The sequence below is a fragment of the Psammomys obesus genome, unplaced genomic scaffold, assembly GCF_907164565.1.
Source record: "Psammomys obesus unplaced genomic scaffold, mPsaObe1.curated_primary_1811, whole genome shotgun sequence".
Taxonomy (NCBI): domain Eukaryota; kingdom Metazoa; phylum Chordata; class Mammalia; order Rodentia; family Muridae; genus Psammomys; species Psammomys obesus.
In genome coordinates this window covers 1541441-1566689 of record NW_026592636.1, presented here as the reverse complement: position 1 = coordinate 1566689, position 25249 = coordinate 1541441, and the positions used below count along the sequence as shown (strand labels likewise).

General features: G+C 47.2%; 1 protein-coding gene across 3 annotated transcripts in view; it reads right to left on the bottom strand.

Moving 5' to 3' along the window:
* The window catches only part of Shank2 (SH3 and multiple ankyrin repeat domains 2), a 435405-nt gene that overhangs the window by 392341 nt on the left and 17815 nt on the right, over nucleotides 1–25249 (bottom strand). For all 3 annotated transcript variants that reach the window (XM_055614761.1, XM_055614759.1, XM_055614760.1), the window contains exon 2: nucleotides 18823–18923. The gene's annotated coding sequence lies outside the window, so the exon portion shown is untranslated. The remainder of the gene's footprint in view (nucleotides 1–18822; nucleotides 18924–25249) is intronic.

The window sequence follows — 25249 nt, the reverse complement described above, 5'->3', positions numbered from 1 at the left end:
TGGTCAGAACCCTGCTGAGAGCCTCCAGGAAAGGGATGATGATGTCCACACATTGATGCCACAGCACCAGGGTAGTTCTGTCAGCCAGCTCAGGCTGTACAGCTTAGCAGTCTACCAGGAAGCCAGCCTGCTTAGCCACTCCCACCAAGGGTCCCCACCACAGCCGCACAACATGCTAGGCTAGGCGCCAGGGGCTTCTCTGAGGATGAGCAGGTAAGCAAGTTATCTCTAAAAACAACCTGTGTTAGAGTGAAAGAAAAAGGGAAAAAAAAAACCCATCATTTCTGGAGAGGTCAGGCCCATCATGTTCCACCTCTCAGAGCCTTTTGTACTAACAGGTGTTAGTCTGGGCCCAGTGATTTGAGCTCCTGGGGCTGCAATGCTTTCAATACCAGCAGGGACAGAGAAGGAAGACAGTCCTGGCATAGAGAGATGTGGCTGATGAGCAATGGTTGCAGCTTGGTTCCTGGGTGTCCAGGTCAAAGACAGAACCTTACGCTGAGGAGTGAGAAGGGCCTGTGTACTATTGGCTACCCATAGAGAAAACACTCGTCCTTGGCCCCAGCACATATTAGCCTTGAGGAACAGCTCCTATTGGAGCTTGCACAGCCCAGGCCAGCTCTGTCCCAGCATGGAAAACAGATAAAATGTTCCAGTCCGCAGAACTCTAGTCCTGAGGAGTGGGAGGGGGCCAGGGCACAGAAAGTCCCTCTCAAGTGCATTCCACTCCCAGATGCCTGAAACTACTACATCCAACAGCTTGAAGCAAACACCTGTGGCCATGTCCATTTCCCTCCTCCCTATTATCTCCCCAACCTGGCCTCCAACCAGCTCTTTCAAAAGTCCTCTTAGCGACTGTGTCATTTCAGCTCCCCGGTGAACCCACATGCCCACGAGCACTGCTTTTGGTGTATCTGATTTGCCAGTGTCCATCCATCATCTGGGATACAGTGGGCATTCAATGGACACATGCCAGACAGGAACAAGGCCATAGAGCTGGTACGATGCAGTGAGGGAGAGACAGGCAGAGTATGGGCCCTAAATCTGCACCCAGTGGAGCAACAGCTCCAGCTACCAGCAGCAAGTGGTCCTAGGTCTTTGGGACACTGGTCAGATTTGGGCAGAAATGTGACAAGCTGGATGTTGGAAATGTACCATTTTAAACGCTTGGTTTTTAGTCCACGTGTAGATATACTAATAGGCCACGTGTAGATATACTAATGTCCATACAGTTAATATGGACATTAACTATAGCTATGAGATGAGCTTAGCCCCAGGTCTTCTTTCCATAACAAAGGAGGGTGGTGAGGACATTCATGACAGGCTAAAGCCATAGCCTGACTCCAAGAACAGAGCTGACAGCCCAAAGCAGGGAGAATAATGAGGTGAGCAGTCCAAGCTACCACCAGCAACTTCTTCATCCACAAGGACACCTCATATCGTACCCTCACGCTGACTTTGAGGAAACATGCATAATCAGGTAGGTACCTAAGAAAGATTCCACCAGACAGGTCCAAAGAGGCCAGAGCCTGAGTCTGGAAGTGGGATGATGGGAGGAAGAATAAGCTGAGTCCCTGTCACCAGGTTCTCTGCAGAAGATTCCTGAGAGCCCAAGGCCAGAGACCTGACCTGGAGGGTCGTGACCCTAATAAGGAATGTGGTGAGCAGATCCTTGGGAACAGCAGACACCTGGCCATCTGATAGGGGCCTGGGCAAACATTAATGATTAACTCCTAGGCAGAGCAGAGGGCAGCTGGGCACACTCACTTTCAGGTTAACAGGAAACAGAAGTTGATCCGTGAACATGCCGCTGGCTACATGGGGCACACTTAGACCAAACAGGCACCCTTCATTTACCCTAATCTCAAACAGAATAGGGTGCCTTGTGTCTTGACTGGCTTCATTCTGGGGAGCAGGAGCTGTCTTCGGTGCCTGGATCCTCTCAGGACCAGGCTGCAAGAGAGGTTGGTCAGAAACAGAAGGCAGGCAGGGTGAGAGAGGAAGGGTGGCTTTGTGCCACCCTGAGCGGTGGCTTTCGGTACACTCATTCTCTCAGGCCAGTAAGGGTCAACCCTCAGTGTGGGCCTCCTGCAGCAGCCCTGCTCAGCAGCTATTAATAAGGGAAAAAGAAAAATCACCACTGAGAAGCAATTTCCACAAAGAAGAGGTATTTTTGCTACTAGAGTGTTCTGGGAACATGCAAAACCTAAAACGGGATTGTTTAGCTAAAGCCCCTGACTGGCAGATGTATACAGTTTCATACTCGGCATGCAGGCTGACCTGATGGACAACACAGACAAAACCATCCAGGCAATGGCTGCAATGCCTTTGGGAATCCATTCAAGAGTCTCAGGGGCTCACAGACCGATTTCCAGTTGAAAACACACAGAAGTCTCCTTCCAGAAGACTCTCCAAACAACAGGGAGAGGGATTTTATTTTCTAGTTTATTTTGTGCACTAAATGTAATGAAATTTGTTGGTCCTTAAAGCCAGGGAGAACTTTCCTTCCCAAGCTGCCCCTGGGGCATTGTTTAGATATTTAAACCCAGGTCAAGGTCTCAGCACAGGATAGAGGGCAGCCTCCTGGGAAACCTGGAGAACAGAAATCAAATTTGCCAAGAAGAACTCTGGCCTCCTGGGAACTGAGCTGAGTAGAGAAGTCAAGGGTCACCCACACAGGGGCCAGATCACATCCGGCACCAGCTCAAGGGAGCTGTTGAAAAGCTCCACCCTTCCATTCTACAGCCCCTCTAGTTCTCCAGGGAAGCATCCTGCTCTGCCTGCCCAAACAGGGTACCATGGGTAAGGCTGAATGAACACCCATATTATGATTGTGTGATGGTCCATCTTGAGTGTCAGCTTGATGGGACTTAGAATCACCATGGAGACAAACATCTCGGCAAAGCTAAGAGAAACTTCCTAGATTATTGAGATGCAATAATAACTGGACAGCAACATCCTGCTGGCTTAGGTTCTAGACTGCTGAAGCTATGTGGCCCAGCTGCCTCCCACTCCTGCTGACAGGCCTGCCCTACTAGGATGAACAGTATCCTTGCAAACCTAAACAAAACCTTCCTTCATGAAAGTGCTTCTTGTCAGGCACTTGGTCCCAACAAAGGCAAAAATAATCAACATAGGACATGTCCCCGCCACCGTGCAAGATTCTGCTGAGGCATTTGCCCTGCTGCCTAAATCCCCCACAGCACAGGTAAGTGACTGCACTCTCCAACTCACTGAAGACCTGAAGGCTGATCATCACGTAAGACACAGACAAAAATCTCCAGGCAGCAGCTGAGCATTTTGAAGACCAACTCTAAACACTTGGGAGTTCCACAGGCTTATGTCCTGAGGTCTGTGGACTGAGTAGGATGAACTGTGTGCCTCCCCAGACTCCTATGTGGGAGTCCTACTCCCTGGACCTGGTCACATGACTTTGATAAAATTCTTTCAAGGGTGGCTACGGGACTTTGGACAGAGGCAAAGGGGCTCAGGGGCAAAGTGCCTGCCCAGACTCTATCCCTGGCATCACAAAACCAAAGTAAATCAAATACGGTACACTCAGTCCTGATGCAATAATGGCGAATTCCTTTTCTTGTCGCTGTGATGAAACACTGGGTAAAAGCAACTCAAAGAAGGAAGGATTTATTTTTGTCTCATGGTTTGTGGAACCAGTCCATTATGGTAGAGAAGGCATGGCAGTGGAAGTGTGAGGCAGCTGGTACATTGTATCCACACCCCCAAAGCAGAGAGGTGAATGAATGCTCATGTTGCTTTGTCCTTTTTATACATGGTAGAACAAGGCGTGATGCCACCCACAAGCAGGGTCTTACCACCGCAATGAACCTAATCTAGAAACCAGAGACATGCCCAGAGATCTGACTGTATGGTGACCCCAAATCCCATCAAGCTGACAGTCAAGATGAACCATCACAGGTCTTTAACAGATTCTGGAGCTTAGACACAGTCACATCAGGCAGAGAGACGACCAGGGAAGACACAGCTAGAAAAGGAGAGGCTCAGGAGGAGCCAGCCCAGTAACACCTCCATCTCCCACCTCCATCCTCCTGGCTGAGAGACAATCTATTGTCTAAAGCACCTGTCTAAGGTGCTCTGGTCGCAGCCAATATACTGGTGAGATGATCTGTGAGGGGGCACCTTGGACATTTAGGGACAGACTCCCCATCTGTCTTGGTTCATTAGAAATTACTCTAAATACTTTCTAAGGCACAGGCCCCTGGTATGTCTCTATGTATGACTTTGCATAGACCAAAGTAAAAGGTCCTATGAGCACCTCCTTCCCTTCAGCCTGCCCTTCTCCCCCAATGACTGAGCTGCCGATTTCAGCACCTTCTCAAGCTGCCATGACCACCTGGTGCCAGAAAACTGCCTCCAGTTCATACACACATGCTTTCTAGACCTTCTCAGGTCAAGAAAACACACCTAGAATGAGTAAAAAATGCCTGGGTCCCTCTATGGCCAAATCTACCTTAGTACTTTGCAGGGAAACTTCTCAGAGAACAGCTAAGACAGCCTCTTCCAAAGTTTCCTGGACTGGGCTGGCTTCTCCCTGGAGCCCACAGACAACCTACCCAGCAGGAAGTGAAGCTGCCTGGCTGCAGTCAGCAACTATGAAGGCAGGAATTGTGCTCACATGACAATGTTGGCCAGAAATCTGAAATGGCTATTTATCTAGGAGAAAAGGATGGTGGAGACATGATAGCCACTCAACAATTCGTGTGTATCTGAGTCTCCTGTGTGTGTGTGTCCATGTTCCTGCATGTGTGTATAGATGTGTGTACACGTGTGAGTGTTGGTATATAAGACAGAGGTCAATATTGGGTATCTTCCTCAGTAGGTCTCCACCTTATTTTTTGAGGCAGGGTCTCTCTCATTGATCCTGAAGTTCACTGGTGGCTAAAATGAAAATCCAATACGCTCCAGGGACCCTGATGTCTTTTTCCCTCTACCACTGGGACTACAGATGTGTGCCACTATACCCAGATTATTCCATTGGTCCTAGGGATGCAACCTCAGGCTCTCAGCTTGCATAGCAGGCACTTTGTCCATGAGCCATGTCTCCAGACCTGCAACATCTTCATCATGGCAGATTCAAGGGTCTAAGTCAGGAAACACGTGCTACCAGGTTAAACTATTTCCACTAGCCAGCACTGCCTAAGGGACCTGCCATGCTGGGCTGGTTTGTTCTACTAACAGTCTGAAGTGTTGGCATCTCAGGATGATTCTAGGTCAGTTGAAATGAAGGCTTCTAAGAGTTGCTGCAATTGTCCTGGAAGCAAGTGCCATTCCTGGTTGATACTGGTAATGGGACAACCCATGTGGTTGTGCCCATATTTCCTTGGTGAGCATCGGGGCAGCCTCAGACAATTGTTTCACGCCCCTCCCCACTTTTGCTCCCCTCATATAATGGAGATCACAAACTGTATTTCTCCTCAGGCCCCAGCCAGCTTTTGCCCTGGCTGTGTGATACCCAGTTTTTGTTTAGGTTTGCACGTTAGCTTCTTTACAGAAGTATTCAAGACTGTATCCACAGTGCATCCTGCTCTTGCCTTCCCTTCCTCCTCACACACCTGGACTACCACAAAACATGTCTTCAGAGTCTGTGCATCACGGGTGGGAAGGATATGCAAGGTAAAGGCTTCACGGAAGAGAAGAAGTAAATGATGTAAAGAGCCACAGGCCATGAGTTCTCCTCCTGCCATGCCATCCATCCTGCGCCTTTCAGCTCTGTGTTCAGCAAGTCCCTGTGTCCAGGAGGCAAAAGAATTCCAGACCATGGACAGTCTTCTATAGACACCGAGGAATAAGGGACACCTCCATCGTGATCAATAAGTTCCCTAGCTTGAACAGAGCCTCTGAGATGCAGCACCGCCAACTAATGCAGGCAGGCAGAAAAGTGAACACCCTGCTCAAGGATTGAAACTAATGGAGATAATCATCATTTCCAGATAATTACCTATGCTGCATGGAAAGCCCAAGAGGATCTAAAGATAAACTGAACTAGCAGAGAAAGTCACCATGTCAGAAAGGTAAGAGATTAAGATACAAAAAGTAACTGAATCCCTCACATTGCCAACAAATGATGGAGAAACATGCACCGAGACCCATGGACCAAGACTCACTAAAGGCACCATTAATGTCAGGGGTATGAAATGTGTACACAGACTCCTGTTCGAACACTTGGACCAACCATCATTGGAACAATCAGCATCCTAGCTGCATTTCTGCAGCCTCTGGCCTGGTTAAAATACTCTGGCATTAACCAGGGACCTAGATCACAACAGAGCAAAAGGCAGCCTTGCTGGGTTCTACTCTGGGCTCAGGTGCTGCACCAGTACGGTGCAACTCATCAGCCAAGACCCCACTCAGAAGAGCCACCACAGGACCTACTACAAGCATCTCCACATGGTAATCACTGTTGGGGCCTGAGGCTGCTGCTGCACCTTCTAAACCACAGTGCCCAGAGCTGAGTAAAATCCTTGCTTTCTGGCCCCAGGTACACCATACAACAGACTTAGAGAGCCGTGAGCTGGGGAGCTGGCTCAGTCAATAAAGTGCTTGCATTTAGGCAGAAGGATCTGAGTTCAAATCCCTAGCTTCCGCATTTAAAAAGAAAGAAAATGGCCATGATGCCATGTACCTGTGATCAGCACTGGGGTGTGGCGATGAGAGGATCCCTGGGGCTGGCTGGTCAGCTGATCTCTGTGACCTTTTACTACAGGTCCTCGTGTTGTGGTGACCCCTCCCAACCATTCAATTATATTTTCCCATTGTTACTTTGTAACTGTAATTTTGCTACAGTTTTAAATCATAATGTAAATATCTGTGGTTTTGGATGGTCTTAGGTGACCCCTGTGAAGGCTCACACTCACCCCCAAAGGGTTCTTGACCCACACATTGAGAATCTAGACAAAGTGATGAGCTCTGGATTCAGTAGGAGACTGTCTGAAAAACTGAGGTTGAGAGAGAGATAGAAGAACACACCCAACATAGACCTTTGGCTGCCACACTCATACACACACACACACACACACAAACACACACACACACACACACACACACACACACACACACACACACACATGAATGCATGCACCAGCCTCAAAGAACAGAGAAGAGAAATGCCACTATCATTTTTAGGGTGAAATATATGTGTTACTGAAACTCTTAATATATTGTACCACGTGTTTGGACTCACACAGCTCTGTACAGAGTTCTTAATGCCTTCAAAAGCCAGCTCGAGCCCTGACGTGGAGTGGGATGATCCTCTGAGGGATACCAGCTCTGGCCGAGACTGAAGAAAGCCTGCAGCCCCAAGAGCGCTGACTGCCAAGCAGGAACCTACCTGGGGACATCCCTCTTGTGCCTTAGGTGGGGCTGTAGCTGTGCAACCTGCCCTCACCAATGCTTGATGACAGTATTTAGGCCAGGCTGGGTCTGGTTGGTTCCTGTTATCCAGACGGCTGTGGGAACCAGGATGCCCTGCAATCTGGATGCCAAGGTTGTAGTTTTCTTCAGAGAATATGTCTGGAAAGTTTAAAACCCTGAAGCCCCAGCCAGCCACGCCCTAGGTCCTTGGGATCAGGACCTAGGATATGACACATCCCAGCGGCCTCCACACTCCTGAACCTGCTCTCACGTCTCCCTCTGAAGCCTGATCACACCAGTCAGACGTCTCTGCAGTCTTCTTAAAGGCCTCTGTACTTTGTCTGCTTGAGGGTTCTCAGCCCTGCCTGAGATCCTGCCCATCCTGCCTTGGAATTGTGGGTCTCACTCACTGTCCAAAGCCCCACAGGGGAGAGAGAAGCTTGGCAAAGCAAGAGCTGGGGACATCTCGTTCACTATCATAATTTTCTCATGAGTAGACCCCTGAAAAATCCTTCATAAACCCTTGGATAAGCAGGGAAGCCACTGTCTCATCAACCTGCAGCTGGGAAAAGTTGAGAGGATCAGGCTTTGGGGCCACAAACATAAGCACCAGCCCTAGAAGAACCCTGGAGCCCCGAGGAAACAGTGAATGCCCCTGTGTTCTGAACTTCCCACGTCACCTCCTGGGACCAGGAACAAGAACTGGGGCCTCGCTGGTCCTTCCTGGGCAGTTGGTCTAGCTCTGAGGACTTTGGAGGGTGCAAATGACCAACCGAGGTGGGCTCATGAATGTGGCACTGGGCCACAGAGGCAGAATGGAAGGATACAATGGCAAGGCCTAAAGCCACTGAAGTGGGGCTTAAGGTCCTAGAGGGCAGAGGTGAGGTGCTGTGAATGACAATAAGCCTCCCTTTACAATAAGAGCTCCCAGGAGTCAGAGTGAAAGTGGAGCAGTTCATTTGTGAGCCTTGCAGTGAGCACAGAGAAAAGACAGAAACTGGTACGCTGCTCTGAGCAATGAACAGTTTTTATATTCCTAATTGCACTGCTCTGCCCCCTGAATCCCTCACTGGCTGAGCTTTTCAGGGAGGCACGATCTTCCCGCTGTCCAATGTCCAGTGTTGCTCCCTCCCCAGATGCCCACCCTGTTCCTTCAGGACACAGAGCCTTATCTACCGAAAGTCCTGGGGCTCATGATTCCCTCCTTTTTGATCCACGGACTCAGTCGCACAGCAGAGAGCCTGTGCTTTTCCTTTTCTTTCTTTCTTTTTCTTTTTGTTTGTTTTTTAAGACAAGTTTTCTCTGTGTAGCCTTGGCTGTCTTGGACTTGCTTTGTAGACCAGGCTGGCCTCAAACTCACAGAGATCCGCCTGCTTCTGCCTCCCTGAATGCTGGGATTACAGGCATTTGAGTTTTCAACCCCACGATGAACTGAGAACCTACACAGGCAGGCGTCAACTGCCAGCTAGGGAGGACTAGGGCTAGGGCCTCCTGCTTCTCTGTGGCGCTCCGGTGAGCTCCAAGTGCTTCTCACACTGAAAATGGGGCAAAAGGATTCTTTTGTTTTGGGGCAGTGAAGCCTGGGGGTTGGGTAGGAAAAGGGTTGGGGGGGATCCCCTCTTCCACCAGATGGAGTCAGTGTACTGGGTTCAGCCCCCCCCCCCACAACCTGGTAACACCAATCAGCTGAAATAGACTGAAAAACACCTATTTTTAAATGCAGGAAACAAGATAAGTTCTGGATTATTCGAACTTTCCCCCTAAACAGTCCAGGCCACTGTGTGGAAAATATCTACAAAATGAAGGTGGTGGGCTGGGAGCATGGGGAGGCCCGCGTGATCCTGGGAGAGGGTGCCATTGCCTTGGCTTCAGCACCAGCTGCTGAGTCTACCAGCTCCAGTAGAGATATCCAGTCCCAAGGCCACACAGGAGGCCTGGCCAAACCCAGAGGGACAGAACCAAAACAGATACAGGAATGTAGGGAAAGAGGTCAGCAGGAAGGGGAGGCATGAGAGGACTGGGTGAGAACAATCAGAACGCATTAGACACATACATGAAACTATCAACGACAAATTTAATTGATAATAAAACATTACATTCCATAGAGGGGTCACCTCGATGACAGCCCATGCTCACATAGAGGGTTCACCTCCATGATGACCTGCGTTGACAAAGAGTGGTCACCTTCATTACAGATGGGTCACCTCCATGACAGTCCCTGTTCACACAAACCCTCGCTTGCCACAGGGAGTCCACCAGGCCCAGAACATCCCCACCAGAGTCCACTGTGGCCTAACCGCATCACGGAGATAACAGAGTCACTACTGACTGTCCTAAGGACAGATGCCATCTCTAGTTGGGCATACAGAACACAGTGGCCAGTGGCTTTGGCTCTTCTTGCTCCAGGTGTGCGATGACTGTGCTGTTCGGCTTCACCAGCATCGTGGTATTTATAAGAACAAGCCATGGGCACACCGCCTGTGCCTTTCTTTATTTAAGAGATGCTGCCTGCTGGTATTCTGCACCAATAGGGACAGGATAGAGATGATGAGAACGCAGGACACAGTTCCCACAGAAAGCTGTGGAGGAGGTGGTGTGCTCTGGACAATTAAAATAGCTTTTCTTCTTAGGAGGGCAGGAACACATGGAAAGCAACAAAACAAAACAAAACAAAAAACCAGAAAGTTCACCCACACCAGCACCAACAATGCTGTGGACAAGAGATCTACAGTTGAAGTCCAGGTCTCTCTCTCTCTCTCTCTCTCTCTCTCTCTCTCTCTCTCTCTCTCACACACACACACACACACACACACAAACACACACACAAACACACCACAATAAAATTTTACAAAAAAACAAAACAGTTCAGTTGCTTATTAAAATAGACACAAACTTCTGTAAAACACCTACAGATGGCATCTTTGAAAAAAAACCTGTCGATCCACAATAAACCACACCACACTTGCCCACACGCCAACATAGATCAAATTAATTTCAGCCCAGGAACAGAAACTTTCAGAAAGTGCTAGAACTCCAGGCCAGTGGGGTCAGTATATCTCAGCTACTACCCATTAAATAGTTTATTTATTTATTTTTTTATTTCGTGTGCATGGGTGTGTGCTCACTTCCATGTTTGTATACCATGTGCGTGTGGTGTTTGCAGAGGCCGGAAAAGGGTGTCAAGTTTCCTGGAACTAGAGTTACAGAGTTATGAGCAGTCATGCAACCTGAGTCCTTTGCAAGAGCAATCAGTGCTCTTCAGCATCTCTCTAGGAGAATATGGACTGGGATAATCTCCACTCTTAGGGGAACAAGCTGGGAGTCCCTGATGGTACACCCACAGCTGTAGCCTACAGCATAAGGTCACTTAGACCCACTGTTCCTCATCCCGAAGGCTGGAGAGCTAAGACAGATGTGCTGCAGGGCTCCCCCAAGGCTTTTGTCCTTTCCCTGCAGGTGGTGTTTTCTCCTCATCCAGCCCTCCTCTGTGCATCTGTATCCTGAGCCAAGTCACTCACCATGGTCTCTAGCAATGCCAAATCAATGAAGTCAAGGTTACTGGCTAGAGGCCTCCACACTGCACACATCTGCAGTCAGCAGGGCCATTCCAGGGTCCAGGCTGGAACAGAGCTGGATGCTGGTGCTTCTCCAACCCACACAGAGGAGACCCCACGCCCAACCCCAATGCAGGGAGGTAACCAAGGCTCAGGAAGAATCAGCAGGTGGGGCCATCTCCTATTCCAGGAGCTATCCACCCCATATCTGCCAGTTTGCCAGCCAAGGGAGGCTCGATACTGCGTGGGCTACAACCTATGACAGACTCCAAACCAGTGAGCAGGAAAAGCCTTTGTCTACCTGCAACCCTCCCTTTCATCACCACATCGCTGGCAATGATGTAGAATCAACCTACAGGTTTAAGCAACGAACTATTATCCAGCCATGAAAAAGAACAAGGCACTGATATAGGTTACAGTGTGAATGAGCCTTGAGGACACTATGCCAAGGAAACTCACACAGCACAAAGGCCATATTCTATCTAACCATTGCTATACAGTGTCCAGAAGCAGGTTGGTAGTTACTCAGAGGTGGTGGTGGGGCTTAAGGAGTGACTGCTGTGGAATTGGCGGTTTCTTCATAGGGAGATAAGAATGTTCTAGAATAAACAGTGGAATGATTGTATAGCATAGCTTTACAGTGGCAAATGTATTTATTAGACAGCACTCTAGGGGAACAGCACCAATAGGGATGAGCACGTTTTAAAAGAAGATGTGTTATGTTGGATCACACAATATGGTTTGGGTAGTTCAGCTATGGCAACAGAGAATTTAGCAGCTGCTCAGTCAGTCAGTGCAGCTGGATGCTGAAGGCCTGGAAGATTTCTGGAGGGCTGCTGGGCCTAATATTGGTGAAGGAATGCTTCAGCGATTGGCAGATGAACTTGCCATTGAGAGCGTTGGTAAGCAAGCCAAGTTTCCTTCATCCCATCCTTTTATCTGGGCTGCCGCTGAAGATGACATCGAATGTGGGTCTTCCCACTTCGAACAATCTGGTCAATGAAATCTTCATGGGAGTGCCCGGGGGGTGTTCCAGTTGATTCCAGATCCAGTCAGGTTGACAACCACGATTAGCCATCATTATATAAGTTTTATGTGAATTTTATATCAATTTGTAAACCACTAAGAAAAATAGCCCTGAAAGATAAAACTGTGCCCCTGCTCATTAGGAATGTGGGCATGCCTAAAGTGAAGTTCTGTTTTCCAAACCAGGGCATACCCACTTAGCCTTCTGTTGTCTTCTGGAATCCCCAGTATCAGGGATTCCATTCACAGCAGTGTGGCTGCCTGAGGCTTTGGCTATGGTTTTCCTTGTTCTAGACAGGGTAGCTGGCCATCATGTATAGCTCATGTGATCAGACTCCTACCTGATGAAGTGTGGCATCCATGTGGCCATCTCACCTTCCACAGTGACTCAGCCTGCTCCAGTGGCGTCTTCTGGTCCAATGGTACGGTGGTTGCTCATAGCTCTCCTGGGGGCACAGCTGCTGGACAGTATAGACTGTTTGGGAAGGCTCTGAAAGCCACCTTTCCTGTTGGATCTTCTCCATCTGTGATACAGCTATCGTAGGGCAGGGCTCCTGAGGAGGTGGCTGTGAACCCCACTTTGCCTGCACAGGCTCCCATAGCTGAGATCCCAACCATACTGCAGGTAACACATCACCTGCATTAGCCTCCTCTGCCCACCTTCCATCTCTGTTGCCCACTTTCACATGCATTTGAGCCTGATCCCTTGTTGTGGAAGTTTTGATTCCTTTAAAAACTCAGTTATGTCATGCTATGTAAACATATTTTTGTTTTAATCCCAGGTATATGAGGCTGCTTTCGTTTGGGTGTGATCTTTGCCAGGTGTAGATAGTTTAATTCCGAGGACTCTGAGAGGGTATAAATACCAGAGCCAGGAGAGAGTGGGATGAGGAGGGCTCCAGGAAATAAGGAGGTTGCTGCTCCCCCTGATGCTCCTACTTATTGTTGATGCAGTTTGACGAGTAGAGGGAGATATCCTGAAACGAATATTGGACTTGACCCAAGGAACTACATCCCTAAACAGCAGGAAGTAGCAAAGAGACATACACTGTCCCTTTCCCCTCTAACCTTCTTTCTCTCATACCTAGTGTTGGGATGTTGGGAGGGAGGTAGAGATATGAGAACCCAACTAAAATAGATTAAAAACAATACACAATACACAATACAATCGCTACTGCAACATTTCAGGTTTAACAATACACACTTTCTCAAAGCTGCAGTTTTCTAACTGTATTTGCCCTGGGAGGTGGCAAAATGAAGCCACTATTGTATGGGCAGAAGGCTGGGCTCCACAGAGATGTAGAGACTCCCCGAAAGTCACACACAGAATGACAGCTAAAACTGGCCCACAGTCCCTGGGGTAGGTGGTGCCCTGGTGGCTCCTTGCTCTCCTTCTTGCTTCACCTTTGGCCCTGGCAGCATTCTCTGAGGAGTCCCTCATATTGATGGTCTGACATGCCTCATGTCACAGACTCAGGCCATAACACACAGCAAATATGCTGGGCATTGAGTGTACAGGTCCAATGCTCCAGTGTGTGCTCCAGCAGGAGTCACAGCAAGACATCAGGCATTACCTCAAGCCAGTCTTACCTCCCTGACTCAAAGGCCACCACTGCAGCCATCACTAGGATCTTCCTGTCTCCGTTCCCAGTGCTGGGGTTATAGGCACATTCAGGTATGTGGGGTTTTGTTTATGGGTCCTCATCCTGCAGAACAAGCTCTCTTACCTACTGAGTAATCTTCCCAGCCCCACCCTAGGCATTCCTGTGGGAGATGAGGTGGCAGCCTCCACCTGGAGATGACCCATGTGTCTAGTCTCCTCTCCAGAGGACAAGGAGTGTTCATTGTCCCGTCAGGGGCACCCCACAGGGAGCCTGGGGAATTCACTTCCCACCTCATGAACTCTGTTCACAAGAGCTACCCTTCCCACAGCTTCAGTATCCCAAAGATCACAGGACAATGTTGCTCACCATCCTTGCTGCCTGCCTAGGAAACCACCATCAGGCGTTCCCACAGTAACCAGTGTGCTGTCAAGGGAACCTGAGCCCTAAGCACTGTCTTCTTGCCCACACCTGTCTTCTTGCTGAGTGAAAGCCGGAGGATTGAAAAGTAGCCTGCTTCCCTACCATGCCCTGTGCGAGCCTACTACAACCACTTCACAAAGTACCAAAGCCTGGCCTCGAGCAGCAGAGATTTGCTCTTAGAAGCTCATGACCCCCAGAGGATCCATGTGAGCAATACTGTGCCCCCCAGCCCCTCAAACTCCAGAAGAGAGTCCCCCTGAATCCCTCAGCTCCTGTGGCCTCAGGCATCCCCAAATCTTGGCTGTATCTATCATCATCATCATCATGTAAGATGTATGTATGGACACATGGGCTAATACACACAGGTAGAAGTCAGAAAATTGCTTGATGGACTCTGTCCTCTCCTCCTGCCTTTCATGTGGATTCTGATGATCAAACTCAGGTCACCAGGCTTGCACAACAAGCACTTTGTCCACCTTCTCTCATGGCTGTATCTTTCCAGGCTTTGCCTTGGCTCCATGAGGCCTCTCTGCCATTACCAAGCTTCACTCAGCCCCTACCCAAAGCCCCTCAGCTCAGATGGAATCAAAAGACGAGCAAGAACATCCAGGCCATCTCCCCAACACAAAGCCGTCACCTTGGTCATATTGGCAACTCCCTTGGGGACGCACAGTATCAAGGGATGGGGACTCTGTGGGTTTGAAACCATCTGTCAATGTGCTACATGCAATCTCATGGCAATCTCAGAGAGGACAAAAATGGCTTTTCAAATTTGGTAGGTCCTTGAGTTCAGACACTAAACAGCCCTCACTGAGAGAGGGTCATTGGAGCCCATGGTACCGAATGACAGATCAGACCCAATCCCAGCAAGGGGACAGAATGACCTGACTTTGCTCACATTGCACAGACAGCATGAAGATAAAACAGATCCACTCTCAAAGCCAAGATCCTGGAAAAACAGGACCATGGTCCCTGTCCCCACTCCAACCAACCCTGGGGTCTATAGTCTTCATCTCCCAGCAGGCCCCACATCTGATCACAGGTATAGGGACCAGCATGTCAGGCCAAGAAAGGCCAGTTTTCCCAAGTACAGAAGTGCTGAGCACCAGGCTAGGCCTCAGGGAGCCCTGGGGTGACTCACTTTCTCTCCAGCAAGACATCCAAGGATCCGGGACCCTGACTAGAATGGTGGCATCCAGCCATCATTTTCCTTTACTGGGGACATCCAGCTGCTGTCTGCCTACATATAGGCCAGCCACACCTGCTCATGCAGCCTCTGCACACAAACTTATTCAGCAGAAACCACTGTAAGGTTCTGAGGGGCTGCCCAACCCTTGGGCTCCCAGACCTCAAATTCTTCAGGACAAAGAGGCGGGTCTGCAAATTGCATGATGTCTTTGTTTTTAATAACTGAGAAATGTTCCATTGTATAAATGTACCACATTTATCCATTCTTTGGTAGAGGGATACCCAGTTTCTGGTTAGCTACGAATAAATCTGCTAGCTGCTATGAACATAGTGGAGTAAATGTCCTTGTTGTATGGTGGGGCATCGTTTGGGTATATTCTAAGAAGTGGTATAGCTACGTCTTGAGGTAGAATTATTCCCAATTTTCTGAGAAACCTTCATATCAATTTCTAAAGTGGTTATACAAGTGAGCACTCCCACCAGCAACAGAGGAATGCTCCACATCCTCACCAGCATGAGCCGTCACTTAACTTTTTGAGCTTATCCATTCTGATGGGTATAAGACAGAATCTCAGAGTCATTTTGGTTTGCATTTTCCTGATGACTAAGAACCTTGAACATTTCTTTAAAGTGCTTCTCGGCCATTCAAGATTCCTCAATTGAGAATTCTTTGTTTAGCTCTGCATCCCATTTTTTTTAATTGAATTATTTGGTTTGTTACTGTTAAATTTCTTGAGTTCTTTATATATTTTGGATATTAGCTCTCTGTTGGATGTAGATTTGGTGAAGACCTTTTCCAATTTTGTAGGCCGCCTTTTTGTTCTATTGACAGTGTCCTTTGCCATGTAAAAGCTTTTCAGTTTCAAGAGGTCCCATTTATTGATTGTTGATCTTAGTGCCTGGGCTGTTGGTGCTCTGTTCAGGACGTGGTCTCTTGTACCAACACATTCAAGGCTATTACTCACTTTTTCTTCTATTAGATTTAGTGTATCCATTTTATGTTGAGGTCTTTGATCCACTTGGACTTGAGTTTTGTGCAGGGAGATAGATATGAATTTATTTGCATTCTTCTACACGCAGAAATGATGGAACTAGAAAATATCCTGAGTGATGTAACCCAGACCCAGCAAGACACGCGCTGTATGGTTATTAGCCATAATGTACCAGATAACCATGCTACAATCCACAGGCCTAAAGAAGCTAAGAAACAAAGAGGGTCCAAGAAAGGATGCTTGAATCTTCCCCTCAGAAGGGGAAATAAAATGGACATCTGAAGTAGATGGCAGGAGGGGGTAGAGAAACAACAGCAGTAGGGATCCGATATGGGGGGGTCACTGCGAGAGTGAATAGAAATCAGTGGGGGGGCATCTCTGAGGGGGAGGCTCCCAGGAGTCTATGGCGGTGACCCTAGTGAGACTCCTAGCAGTGGGAGGATATGGAGCCTGAAGTTGCCACCTCTTATAGCCAGGTGGGACTTCCAGTGGCTGGAGAACATCGACCCACCCATAAAACCTTCTATCCAAAATTTATCCTACTTACAAGAAGTGTAGGGATAAAGATGGAGCAGAGATTGAAGAAATGGCCAACCATTGACTGGCCCAACTTGAGACCCGCCCCATGGGAGATAGCCAGCTCCTGACACTATTAATGATACTCTGCTATGATTGCAGACAGGAGCCTAGCATAACTGTCTTCTGAGAGACTTTGTCTAGCAGCTGATGGTAACAAATGCAGAGACCCACAGCCAAATGATAGGCAAAGCTCGAGGAGTCTTTTGGAAGAGCAGGAGTAAGGATAGAGGGATCTAGAGGGGTCAAGAACACCAAAAAGACCTACAGAGTAAATTCACCTGGGTCCATGGGGCCTCACAGAGACTGAACTACCAACCAAAGAGCATGTATGGGTTGAACCTAGACCTCCAACACATATGTAGCACATGTGCAGCTTGGTCATTATGTGGGTCCCCTAACAATTAGAGTAGGGGTTGTCTCTGACTATTGTTGCCTGCCTATGGATCCCTTTCCCCTGGCTGGGCTGCCTTGTCAGGCCTCGGCGGGAGAGGATGTACTTAGTCCTGCTGTGACTTAATGTGCCAGTGCCAGGGTGGGTTGGTACCCATGGGGGAGGCTCCCCATCTCTGAGTAGAAGGTGATAGGAGAATGGGTGAAAAGGGGTGGGAAGGTGGGATTGGGAGGAGAGGACAGAGGAGGCTGTAAAGTGATTAGATAAATAAATTAATGAAGAAAGAAAAAAAAAAGGTGGGTTGACCCCCCCACTGCACAGACATGACAATGGGCCTGTTGAAAAGGTCAGATGAAATCCTTCTAAACCATGACGGGACAGCTCTGCATATCCACTAGGATGGCAATCATCACACAGCTTCTTGGAAATCAAACAGGGTCCCACAGCACCCACTGTGAGGCATTTGCCTGTGAGAAAGGAAAACATCCACCTATATGACACGGCCACACCATGCAACATGCCTCCCCAAATGCAATATAGCCGCCATAAGAAGAAGTGAAGCTCAGGCACACACTCCAAAATGGAGCAGACCTCTCACCCTGGTCAGATCTGATTCCACTTGTGTCAATCCCCAGTCAACCCATATACACAGAAAGCCAGGGGATGAGGAGGAGTGAGTGTTCGATGGGGCAGAGATTCCTTCTAGGAAGCCACTAATGACGACCACGTGACGAAGTAAAATCCATGAGACTGACCAGTGAAAACTGGTACAACGAGAAGCTTGTGCTGTGTGTATTTTACTACAATCAACAGGCTAAAATTTTCTTTCTAAAAAAGGCAGTGGGCAGGGGCAGAGACACAGTCTGCCCCTGAATGAGAACAAGACACTGGGCTCCCTACCTCCTCTCCAGCAGACAGAGGCACTGCCAGCCCCACCCTTCCATGCCTACTTTAGGGCCTCTCTCCCCCTCCTAAAGAGCCCATCCCAAGCAGGGGGAACCCTCCAGCCTGATGAAGCACTGGCAGGTTTTGAGACACCCACAGGTAGACAACATGACCTGAGATGACCCAGAATGCTTCAGGAAAATGAAATAGTCGAGATCATCTCTCATAGGCATGTCCGACCTTTTGACATTGTGACACAACGCCACTGCAAAGGAGACACTTGAAAGCCATGCAGTAGGGGCTGGGGAGCTGGCTCAGAAGACAGTGTCTGCCACCCAAACCTAGAACCCGAGTTCAGATCCCAAGCACCCATGTGAAGCTGTGCATGGCTGCACACACCTAGAACACTGGGGATGGAGGGCAGAGGAATACAGCCTGTACTCCAGGCTTAGTGACAGAGCCTGTCTCCAAATGTATGCTGGGAAACAGTAGAGGAAAAGCGCCCAACACCGACCAACACTGACCGCATGTGCGTGCATGTACCGATGTGCACCTGTACACACACATTGCATACAAGTTATTCTCTTAAAAAGAGAGAAAACCACACTGTAGACAGAGCTAACACACACACACACACACACACACACACATGCCCAAATGCATGTGAGCACATGAACACACACACCACAGACATCACAGAAACAATATAACAGTGTTTTGGTCAGGCTTATGGGATTATCTTGGGCAACACCAGCACTGTCCCTGTGACAGGACAAGGGGACCAGGTTCTCACTCACCAGAGGTATCAGCGCGTCAGGTCCCACGGGAAGGCTCACTACAGCAGCCACAGCCTGCGCTCTGGATAGCCAAGATGATGAGAATGGAGAAGCTTCTAGACCTGTGAAGACAGAAGCCAGGGCACTGTCAGGTGGGAATATAAGGGGCACAGGGCCCAACTTTCCAAAGATCTTGGGTTTTCTAAGCTTAAAAACTAAGAGTTGGACTTTTTCTTTAGACAAATCAAGTAAGTTTAAACAAATGGAGCAAACAGGAAAGTAGGAGGTGTTGGATCCTGCTGTTAAGAACCAAAGTCTGGCATTTCTGGATAGCCTCTGAGCTCAGTATAAGATAACAGACTCACTTTCTCAACTGAGTTCCCTCTCCACCTAATCTGGGGAACCCCAGAACTTCTAAGGAACATCACATAGCCCTCAGGGAGATTACAAAGCCCAACCCTTTCCTGACTTAAAAACAAATTCCTGGCACAATTCTTAACAGACCTTGAAAGAAAAATTTTCAACCTCATATGGAATAATGAGAAATTCAGAATTGCTAAAACAATCCTCTACAATAAAAGATCTTCTGGAGGTATCTTCATCCCTGATCTCAAGCTGTACTGTAGAGCAACAATAATAAAAACTTCATGGTACTGGCATGAAAACTGGCTGGTGGATCAATGGAATCCAATAGAAGACTCAGAAATAAACTCACACACTTATGGACACCTGATTTTTTACAAAGATGCCAAAAAACATACAATGGAAAAAAGATAGCATCTTCAACAAATGGTGCTGGTCTAACTGAATATCAATATGTAGAAAAATGCAAGTAGATCCATACCTATCACCCTGCAAAACTAAAGTCCAAGTGGATCAAAGACCTCAACATAAAACCAGACACACTAAATGTGTTAGAAGAAAAAGTGGGGAAGAGCCTTGAGCTCATTGGCACAGGAGACAACTTCCTGAACAGCACAACAACAGCACAGACACTAAGATCAACAATCAGTAAATGGGACCTCATGAAACTGAAAAGCTTCTGTAAAGCAAAGGACAATGTCATCAGAACAAAACGACAGCCTACGGATTAGGAAGGGATCTTCACCAACCCTATATCTAACAGAGGACTAATATCCAGAATATATAAAGAACTGAAGAAGTTAAACAGCAACAAATCAAGTAATCTAATTAAAAAATAGGGTACAGAGCTAAACAGAGAATTCTCAATAGAGGAACACCAAATGGCTGAGAAACACTTAAAGAAATGTGCAACATCCTTAGTCATCAGGGAAATGCAAATCAAAACAACCCTGAAATTTCACCTTACACCCATCAGAATGGCTAAGATAAAAAACTCAAGTGACAACACATGCTGGAGAGGATCTGGAGAAAGGGGAACCCTCCTCCATTGCTGGTGGGAATGTAAACTTGTACGAACACTTTGGAAATCAATCTGGCGCTTTCTCAGACAATTAGGAATAGTGCCATCTCAAGATACAGCTATACCACTCGTAGGCATATATCCAAAATATGCTCAAGTATACAACAAAGACATTTGCTCAGCCATGTTTATAGGAGCTTTATTCGTAATAGCCAGAATCTGGATAAAACAAAACAAAACAAAACAAACAAAAACAAAACACGTTCAGCAAGCACCCCCTTGGATTCCTAGAAACCTCCACCCTATGCTAATGAAATGTTTTGGTGTCTTGGCTTTCAAACTTTGACCATACCTGGAGTTCTTCCCTGACCCATAGGATAATTAACTGTTCCCCTTTTTATAATAGGGCTGTGCTAGCACATTCATCCTCAAAAGCCCTCCCACTGTCCAAGGTTTATAAGTCTCTGATTCACAAGAAATTAAAAAAAATAAAAGGGCCAGCATCATGTATTTCACCACCAGCAGCTGAAACACATCCTTTATTCTGGGGAAAAACAGGTTCCCCTCCTCCCTGAAGAAGCATTGCTGAACACCCCCCAACCCCAGGTCTGGCTGCTGGCCAGTCAGCCACGTGCTGCTGGCCACCATGAGCTTCCACCATTCATCATCATTTCTTCATGAAATCAGCTGTCACCATCTTTCTAGGGCCATCTGTGGAAACAAATAGCTGGCTATTCCTGAGGCAGCCATTTTGTCCACACAGACAAAACCAGACTCCACCTCTGTCTCTCTCAGTTCTGGAGCTCTGAGCTAGCCTCAGTTACCAGCTGCTCACAAAACAGCCACCAGCTTGTCCAAGTTAGGCATCTGGTTTCAGAGCCCTGAGATCCTTTGACCCCAATCTTCACCCTTTTCCTCTCCAAGGCGTGCACTTCCTGGGAGAGTACCTGACAAAGCCTAAGGCCCCACTAGACTCAGAATGATAGGGAGGCAGGCCACAGGCGGGCCAGTGGGCACACCTGTGAGTGTCCTAGACATTTTTGCCTCATCATCCCACACAAATGCTTGTGTAGCTAATTCTTCAGGGCAGGAAAAGGGACCCAAGGTGCACATGACTAAGAAAATTGAAGATGAGGAAATTGGAAGATTCACAAGGTCCTGACTGAGGCTGTATGCACAATGACAGGTGCTGGAGAGACGGACTCCTCAATGGAGCTGCCTGCAAGCTGTGCAGGGAGACCCTGGAATGCAGCTTTCAGGGGTCATCACACATGCTGGGTGTGGGCTTCCTGGTGATACAGCTGCCTTTAAGTCATCCTGCATACAGCTCTCACCCATGGCTCCTGTGAGGAACACTCATGCATCTTCCTGTGAGCACCCCCTCACACAGACGCCTGTTAGTAAGACCCATGACCTCACTGGTCCACTGGTCCACTCTGGTGGGATGATTTCCTTGGTCTGTGCTTCGGTCATCAGTGTTCCCTCAGTGTGCTCATGTCCCAGAAAGACTCACAGAACCATTTCAAACAAGCCAGAAACCATAGTGGAACAGGGAAAAACATCCTACAACCAATGCCCTCTCTCTTCAGTCAAGGACATTTTAGCATATCTGGCCAGACACTAAAATCTTAGATCCCTACCTGCCTCATCATCAAGGTCAAGGGAGAGCCTGTATGGCTGTGCCAGGGCCCCGAACTGCCAGCCAGGGAGGTGGGGAGTGAGATGTAACTACTGGCATTAAGGATCATCTCCTCCCCTCAAGTATTGGGTTGGCCATTTTAGGCAGTCTGGGCATCCTTCCATTCACCAGGCAGCCACAGCACAGGCCTTCCCTGGGTTCTGGGTAATATCAGAAGATAAGTAGAGGTTAGGGCTGGAGAGATGGTGCAGCAGAAAAGAGCACTGGCTGCTCTTCCAAAGGACCCAGGTTCATTTCCCAGCACCCACATAGCAGCTCATCACTGTCTGTAATTCTAGTTCCAGAAGATTGCACACACATAACACACACCACACACCACACACACTCAAATGCATGCATGAGTAGGCAAAACACAAATATGCATAAAATAAAAATAAACAGATCATTTAAAAAAAGAGAAAGAAGATAAACAGAGGCAGAGCTGCCACCACTGTTCATGGACAACAAGGCTACTCTACCAATGATATCAGTAGAAGCCATTCCAAGGGCCAGAACCCCCACACCTTCCAGTAGAGATGGCTTGAGATCTGCAGAGGCCATAGATGCTAGCACTGCCTAAAGGAAGCGAGGCAGGGCTCCTGCCCACCTTCCCTGTGAAGGCAGCATTAGAAAGCCAAAGCTAGCTGAGCGTAGTGGTGCACTTGTAAAATCCCAGCATTGGAGAGTCAAAGGCAGGGAGATCAGAAATTCAAGGCCAGCTTTAATCATATTGTGTGTTCTAGGATAGCTGGGCTACATTGGACCTTTTTTCAAAGGTGAAAAGGAAAGAGGAAGGCAGAAGAGAAGGAGGAGGAAGGAGAAGAAGGAAAGAATAAACCCACAAAGTTTCCAATCAAGTTACATCATTATTAAATTTGTGAAAACTAATGCCAATGGAAAATTCTAGAAAACAAATCAAGAAAAACAATGCCTTAAACATAAGGCATGGATCATGAAAAAAAAAAAAAAAAAAAAAAAAAAGAAAGAAAATGCTGAGCTTCTCATCAGGAACCATGGAGTCAAAAGAAGGCAGCACAAGACTAAACCAGTGAAGACAGAGGGGAATGCCAAATGCTCTGAGTGGGAGGAGAACAAAACAGAGTATTCATAGGGATCTATCAGCAGTGGACCTGTTGTCAAGATGGCCAAAGCAGGACCAGGAGATGGCTCAGCAGGTTTAGGCTCAATGACCTGAGTTAATCTTCAGAAACTACCTGCTTAATCACCTTTGACTGTCAACTTGACAGCCTAGAGTAAGCTGAGAAGAGTCTCAGCTGGAGGATTGCTCAGGTCAGACAGGCCTGTGGGCATGTCTGTGGGGAATGCTCTTGACTGTTAATTGATGTAAGAGAGAGCCCAGGCCACTAAGTATGAGCCTATGAGTGAGGCAGAAAGTTGTGTTCCTCCATGGTTTCTGCTTCAAGTTCCTGCCCTGACTTCCCCCACCATTGGAAGACTTTCCATCACACTTCCACTGTGACCTGAGTGTGTAAGCCAAATAAACCCACTCCTCTCCATGTTGCTTTTGGTCAGAGTGTTTCATCACAACAACAGGGAGAAAACTAGAGCACCACATCAAGCTACAAGGAGAGAAACAACTCACAAAGTTGTCCTCTGACCTCCACAGGTGCATTATGGCATCCATACCACACTGACATATGTAGCTGGCATTGCTACTTTGTGGGCTCTTCTTTCTTCCACCCTCTCCACGCTCTTTCTTCCACCATTTAAATTCCCTAACACTAGATAAGAGAGGAGGGAAAAGTGTAGAGAGGAAAGGAAAGAAAACCCTAAATACAGTCAGGGGTTGGAAAAAAAGACAACATTATCATTAGACTACTTCCTGCTGACTAGAATCAAGTTTCTTATTGTTGTTTCTTCTTTGTGCATGATTACTTAACAAACTGCGACCAACAACAACCTTCACCATCTCTTGGGGCCCTAGCATTTATATATCCTCTAAATCATAATTTCAAATGTCACACAATTGCAGAACCATCTGCAGCTGGCCAACTCACAACCCTGCTAGAGCACAAGGCAAACCATAGTCAGCTACGGTGGACAGTCTGAAGCAGCCCCATATCTCACACCTGGGATTAAAATGAAAACATATTCTTATAATACTTCTGTGTGTTTTAAGAGAAACCAAAGTTCCAAAATTGTCATTATACACATACACACATTATACACACATGCATATACATACAATAGTAATAACTGCAATATTTTTTAAAGTAACCTCTCAAAACAAAAAAAAATGGTTAAAGAAGCAGCACTGTGAAGCAGGAATGCATATGATGAGAAAAAATATGCAATATTTCCCCTTTTCAAATTTGTTTGACAATTACATAAAACCTGTAGCACATCTGATATGACTATAATGTATGTAGAGGAAATACTTGGCAATTATCAGCAGAGAGGGCAGAAGGCCATAAAAGAATAAAGTGTATATTCTACTCAAACTAGTTCCAATTGGTGATAAATCTATTGCATACAGTGCTTAGAGCAAGCAACTTAGTAAGGCAACATATGACCTAAAAAATACTACTTAATGCAGACAAGCCAAAATGAGACTCTATGTAAAGATTCATGAAACTCACAAAAAGGAAGGAAAAGAAAACAGAAAACCCCAAAGACCTAACACAAACCCTTGAATGCAGTAATTCCATTAAATGTAAATGGTCAAAATTATGCCAACTAAAAGCTAGAGCAGATTTTTAAACAACATAATTACATAAGGGCAAAAATTTATTTCCAATACAATGTCATAGACAGGTATAAAATAGAATGATGGAAGACACAACATAAATCCAAGACAATCAAGATGGCTGTGACAGTAGTAGGTAGCACATAATTTATGAATAACAACATTATATAATTATTGGAACGATAATTAACAAAGGAGACAGTGCCAGGCCGTGGTGGTGCATGTCTTTAATCCCAGCACTTGGGAGGCAGAGGCAGGCAGATATCTGAGTTTGAGGCCAGCATGGTCTACAGAGTGAGTTCCAGGACAGCCATAGCTATATAGACAAACCCTATCTCAACCCCCCCCCCAAAAAAGGAGGCAGAAACACACACACATATACAAAAACAAGACCAGCAAAGAGAATGACAAAACTCAAAACTGACAAGCTGACAGGGAAGGGGCAATTTCACACTTCATCCCACCCAACAGCACATTCATTGCAATTGCTCATGGGAATTGCTCATAGTACTCAATATATGTGTTACAAATTAATGCATACATTATCAATGTATGCAATGGAATATAAAATTCTATATTCCTATGGTAAGAGGCTTGAAAATGGAAATCAAAATTTTGCAACATGTTGGCAACTCAGATAAAACTGAAGGCCACCATGTAAGGGAGAAATAAGCCAGGC